The following is a 6943-nucleotide window of genomic DNA, read 5'->3' as shown; positions in this document are numbered from 1 at the left end:
GAGAAGTTCAAAAGTCCAGCAGGAAGCATGAACAAACACACAGCCATAAATCATACACATTGATGCCAGCAAAACCTCCCTCTGCCTGCCATACTAAATATCTTCCTGGTGCATCCTATCAAGAGGAGTGGGGCCTTCTCCTGAGTAATCTGGCAGACCTCCGTTTCTCTACCCTGCGTGCTCTGAGATCCACCATGGAAGACAGCTCTTCCCCATCCTCTTCACTTACCTGCAAGCTGTCTTTAGCAGAAGCCTGTAATTCTCTTTCTCCTGGCAGTTCAGGGTCAGTAATTAACCTTGTTCCCGAAATGCCAGGAATAAACTCATCCTCCCTCGAGCAGGCCTCCGAAAAAGAGTCAGAGGAATCGTCCAAGGGTGACATCACTACTCCCCATGGTAAGACAGTAATATAAAACATATGGTTATATAGACTTATGGTTACCAGTCTTGGCCAGGCCATATAAATTTGCAGCAGTTTACTTCCCACTATTCAAGTTACTATCAACATTTAATATGGAACAGATTCTATAAACTAACCTGAAATTCCAACAGCAAATATGAGGTTGTAATTGAAGGTATGATGGAAAGCAAGGTAAACATTACCTCTAGGTTATCCCTTTGACCTGATTATCAAACTATGAACACATCACTAATGATATAAACAGAATATTTATTAACAGAATAAAACACATCTGACTTGATTCACACATCATGTTTAAACTATAAACTACAGCTTGCAGATAAAACTGCCTAAAATGCCAACCTCATAGTTAAACTAACCAACAAATCAAACATGCTCTGTGTAAATTAAATCCAGGCGTCCATGCTAAATTCAGTTTGCAAGATACTTATAATTTCTCCCAAGTAATCTTCCCATGCTTTAATGCTCATTAGGTCCACATCCTCTGAAGATTTGCCTTTTGGCACTATTAAACCTGCTTTCAAGGTAAAGATCAGATCTGGGATCCTCCAGATAATTTATGGGAAACCATATTTAAGGTTGAGAGGTTATGGAACATGGAGTCACAACTATCAGACCAGATCCAGCTAGAAATCCAGGCCACTAAAGTCATTTGGGGCCTGAGTGCCAGAGATTCATCTAGACCATCCTCTGCATCAAGGGTGGGGGAATTCTATTCAGAATTCAAAATCAATTCAGTTCTTAGATCTGTGAATTGATCCTTCATTCTTTGATTTTGACAAGGTCTATGAAGATTACCACAATCCAGGGCCAAACCTTGAGATGATTCCCTTCGTCTCATCTCTAGGCACATCAGAACTCAAATCCAAGAAGGCATTTGGCAAAATCATAAGAAAAATACACATATCCCCAAGCAATCCAGTGAAATATTTAATGATCAAGCCAGTGGTAAGATTTGTTTTATTTTTTGCTCTCTTTGTTCTCTTTCAACTAGATTTAAAATTCAGACATTAAATGCAAACAATACACATGAGCAGCTGTTTGCTGTCACTGGGTCACAACATTGTTAAAACAGAAGTTATAGTCAAGGTATCGATGTATGTTATTTTTTTCATTCCTCATGTTCATTACTAAAACGGATACCAAAGAGAGGAAATGTTTCATTTTAGAAAGGAAAGGAAACAATAATGTATAATTAATTAAACCGCATTGCACTTTTAAAAACTCTTATCTTTGAAAATCGTTTTCAGTACGTATCCAAACTCATAACCTCTTGCAAGCTTCTCTTCTAACAGGAGTTTAGATTGGTTTCTATTGATCGGGCACAGTGTGTGATGCTGCAAAGAAACACAGAACCTTTGAGTAAATTTTATATTTGAGTAGATTTAATATTTAAAAAGTCACTTATTTATATTATTTTTATCCCTTACATTCAAATCATAACATCTTGCAAAATGAGATATATTTTTATGTGTAATAAATTGGTGCAGATGTTATTCCCTCCCCGCTCATATGTTATCTCCTCCCCACTTCGTTGTCCCATGGTGGTGAGTTGTCCCCACATCCAGGGGGCGGGGGACCACTTGTTATGCATTCAGACAACTGGGCATGCCATTGGCACCGAACTATCATCGGCAACCCATCAGTACCAATCCATCAACACTGGCCCAGTGGTGCCAAGTGCTCCACACTGATCTGTTGGCACCGACCCATCCACACTGAGCTGCTTGCACCAACCCACCCTTGCCGAGTTGTCCTACACATGAGATGACACAGTAAAATCCAGTTGAATCCAATTCTATATTTGCTAATACCGTCTGTTAATGTGGACAATCTTGCCAAACTAAAGATATAATGTTCTAAACTTCTACATAAATTATTCTGAGGGATTCTAGGGTGTGGCTACAATGAACCCTCCCCCCCTTCCTCATCACACTCAGGACTGCATAGTCTTTTAATTCATGCCTCCCTCTGTGTTGTGACCCAGGCCCAAGTAGTTAGTATTAAATACAAACAGTTGGAAAACAAACAGATTTTATTAGAACACTGAGAATTAACTCATTCTCAGCGTAGTCCAAACTAAATTAAAGCAAATTCTTCAAAACACCATTCCACAGTTTATCACCTAACCTTGAGATAATTAGGCAAACTGCCAAAGGCTTCTCTTGGCAAGAGTTCAGAAGCAGAGGACGCCAAGCAAGATAAGAACCAAGTTTATCAACGTTGTTTTCCGGCAAAGAGACCAAGAGCCGTTGATGGTATTTTAAGCTTTATGGGAGGGGCCAATCATCTCTTTTCCCTACTCCCGAGTTGTCCTCTCTACTTTATCTGCTCCTGCCTTCTGGCAGCTCTTCTCATATGTGCACTAGGAACAGGCTCCTCCTGTTCCTCTACCTCTCTACTGTCAGCCTCTGGAGGCTCCGAAGTCTGTGCATCACTTCCTGATGGCCCTGGCCCCATCTCTGCCTTTGACGCAGAGCCCTCATCCGGGCCTTCCCCAGCCTCCATGACTGGCCCATGTTATTTCTCAGCCTCATCGGTGTCTGACTCCACTGCCAGCTCCGCAGGCTGCTGGCGGACCACAACACTCTCGGAAAGCTGTGTGTTATCAAAATTCTCCCCCACTGCTCCTCCAGGTGCACATTCCATCACATACAACACTTTCATATCTTGCTCAAGTATGATGCATGTGTAATAGGAGAATAGTTCTCAAGTACTTTCTAGGGGTGTTGTCATTTCTTTTTCCAGATGGTAATGCTGTAAAACACTTTTGAAAAAGCAAAATACGACATCCCCTGACTAGTATAAAATCTCTGATACTAATAAAATCTCTGATACTGAACACACAAACAGACCAGCACTGGTGAAGGCTGCCTCAAGTTACATCCATGAAGCTGGCAACAACATGGAAATGGTTTGCCATAACCTTGTGATCTCTTATTGACTAGGGCAGTCAAAATGTTTGTGCAATCATTTTTATCTGAAGTAATGAATTTTGGGGTTATAGTTAAATATTTGCCAGCATCTACTTGAATAAGTTAGCAATTGACTAACTGAATAAGAATGAATCAGAATATTCTGAAATCTGGAACAAATTATTGGCTGGAAAGGAGGAGAATCGCTCGGATATAGGACCATTGACGAGTAAAGTGCTTGGAAGTTTTTATGCTAATTTGTTATGATAGATACAACTGAATTAGATATCGAAATAATCGGTATGGGTGAAAGAATATACGTATTTGAAATGTGATAATTAGTGTAAATTTGTATAGAGATAAGGAAGTGTATTAATTATATGACAAAATTTGATGAAAATGTTTAAACTGGAGATGTCACGCTATGTCCATTGTTTTTAATTTGTATTATAAATAAAAAACTTTTAAAAAAAATAATAAATAAATAAAAGTAAATAGAATTTACAACATTCCTAAAACTTTACAATTATTAACCCAATATTTAGAATTTGGTTGTATCTGCAGAAAACTATTACAGACCTTGGTGATATCCAAACAGTTATCAGTATCTATGCAAATCAAGTAATGCAGTTCAATCAAAGACTGTGGCAGGAACCCTGGGTGGGGGGGAAGTGCATTGTGGGGGTGCAATGGTTAGAATGCAGTATTTCAGGCTAACTCTGCTCACTGCCAGGAGTTTAATTCTGACCAGCTCAAGGTTGACTCATCCTTCCATCTTTCTGAGAGTGATAAAAAGAGGACATAGATTGTTGGGGGCACTATCCTGATGCTATAAACTATTTAGAGAGTGCAGTAAAGCACTATGAAACAGTATATAAGTCTAAGTGCTATTGCACCACATAATTATTGCTTAAATAGACTGAAATATATATTTCCTCATTCAATTGCACAATACACAGTATGCCCCTCCAAAATCTATGGCTACAAGTCTATATAAAATTAGAAAATACCTTTGCTTTCATTTTACATTTCTAGCAAAATGAAGTTGACAGTCAATCCTTTCTCCGATTATATTCAATAAAATTAAAAGCATTTTCTTAGTATTGAATATATTCTTAAGATTATAAAAAACATTCCAAATATTATTAAAATCAATAACTATTAATTTGCTAACATGGAGTATTTCTTAAACTTGGCAACTCTGAAAAGCGTGGAGCACCGGGGAAGTACCAGATGACCAGAAAAGAGCTGATGTCGTTCCCATCTTCAAAAAATAAAAAAAATGGATCCAGGAAATTACAGACCTATCAGCCTGATTTCAATATCTGGAAAGATTCTGGAAAAGATAATCAAGTAACAAATCAGCAAGTACCTAAATCAAACAAAGTCATAACCAGAAGCCAACATGGGTTTGTCAAAAGTCGATCATGTTGGACAAATCTTATTGCATTCTTTGACAAAGTGACAGTTAGTGGATTAGTGAAATGCTGTGGATATAATTTATTTGGACTTCAGTAAGGCATTTGATAAAGTTGACCACAAACTACTACTTGATAAGATAGAAAAATGTAGATTAGACAGCATCACCACCAGATAGATTTATAACTGGCTGATCAACCACACTCCAGATGTAGTCCTTAATGGAACTCCATCTACATGGAGGGAAGTATGCAGTGGGGTACCCCAAGAGTCTGTCTTAGGCCCAGTAGTCTTCAATATCTTCATCATTGATTTAGACAAGCTGGCAGGAATAGCCAATATTCCAAAAGATACAGGCTCAAGATACGGAAGGCTCTTGACAGACTTGAACACTGGGTCCTATCTAACAAAATGAAATTCAACATAGAGAAAAGTAAGGTTTTACATTTAGGAAAGAAAAATCAAATGCACAGGTATAGAATAGAATGGTACCTGGCTCAACAGTAATAACTGCAAGAGGGATCTTGGAATCCTAGTGGGCAATAACTTAAATATGACCCAGCAGTGTGCTGCAGCTGTCAAAAAAGCCAACACAATTCCAGGCTGCATTACTAGAAGGATAAAATCAAGTACACAAGTCTTAATATCACTTTATAATGCCTTGGTAGGCCACACCACATTTGGAATATTGCATCCAGTTTTGGTCACCGCAATATAAAAAAGATGTTGAGACTCTAGAAAAAGTGCAGAGAAGAGCAACAAAGATGATTAGGGGACTGGAGGATTTGAAGAATGGTTGCAGGAATTGGGTATGTGTAGCTTAATGAAAAGAAGGCCTAGGGGGTGACATGATAGCAGTGTTCCAATATCTCAGGGGCTTCTACAAAAAAGAGGGGGGTCAAGCTATTCTCCAAAGCATCTGAGGTCAGGACAAGAAGCAATGGGTGGAAAGTAATCAAGGAGAGAAGCAACATAGAACTAAGGATAAATTTCCTGACATTTAGAACAATTAATTAGTGGAACAGCTTGCCTCAGGAAGTTGTGAGTGCTCCAACAGTAGAGGTTTTTAAGAAAAGATTGGACAACCCCTTGTCTAAAATGGTATAGGGCAGTGTTGGTAAACCTTTTCGGCACCAAGTGCTGAAACAGGAGCGTGCATAAATGCAGGGGTGAGTGCCGGAAACCGGAAGAGCAGTTCTTCCAGTATCTGGCAGGCGCATGCATGCCGGTCACCTGGTTTTCTGGTTTCTGGCGTGCATGCACCCACAAAGACCCGCTGGCCGGTTGGAACCCGGAAGAGCAATGGGCGACAGCTGGCACACGTTTGCCATCACGGGTATGGGGTCTCCTGCTTGAGCAGGGGATTGGTTTAGAAGACCCCCAAGGTTCCTTCCCACTCTGTTATTCTGAAGTTGGGAAACCCAGCTGTGAATGTAGCTTCTCTGTTTGCCAGACAGGTTCAAACATAAAATAAACAGGAGGGAGCTAGGCATATGTCAAGTACTCTTGGTGTCGCTCACAAAACCTTTGGGGATTGAATGGCGTCATCCTCACTAAGGTCAGATTTAATAGTCTGGCAATTTGTTGTTATTTATTATTCTTTTATTTAGCATTTTTTAATTTTTACTTTATTATTCATTTGATATTAAGATCAGTAAATGACCTAGAATCTTTTAAGTTTTGAGGCAAGGATAAACCCAGCAATTAATAAATCAACCTGCTGAAAATGCTTTAAAAAAAAAAAACCCAAAAAACCCCCACTACCCTGTATTTATTTCTTTCACCACTGTTTACTTTGTTATCTCTTGTGAGATTACTAAGAAAGGGTGGAAAGATTGATTCCTCTTATCATTTGCCTCATATTATACAATCAGAACATGGTGTCATGGAAGTTTATTTCACTTTTTCCTTTTTGACCTTTTCATCCAGGAAATTAGCAGGGATGAAAGAGCCTTTTCTCTCCATACATTTGTTAGGGGAAGGAGGGAACCAAGGAGCCTCTTGGAAGATAGAATGGGCTCTTACCACCAAGATATTCTCTCAAAGCAGGAGGTACGGCCAGGGTGGGAAGATGCAGAAAGACTTTTTGAGAGGAGCCTTGAACCCTTTACCCTTCACCCAGCAAAGTTTCCCATAGACTGATCATAAGTGTCCTTTCTGCTCCAGTCTTCAGAACTTCAGCAGCTGG

The sequence above is a fragment of the Pantherophis guttatus genome, chromosome 1 (assembly GCF_059756535.1).
Source record: "Pantherophis guttatus breed Tessera chromosome 1, ASM5975653v1, whole genome shotgun sequence".
NCBI classification, from domain to species: Eukaryota; Metazoa; Chordata; class Lepidosauria; order Squamata; family Colubridae; genus Pantherophis; species Pantherophis guttatus.
This window is presented reverse-complemented; position numbering follows the sequence as displayed.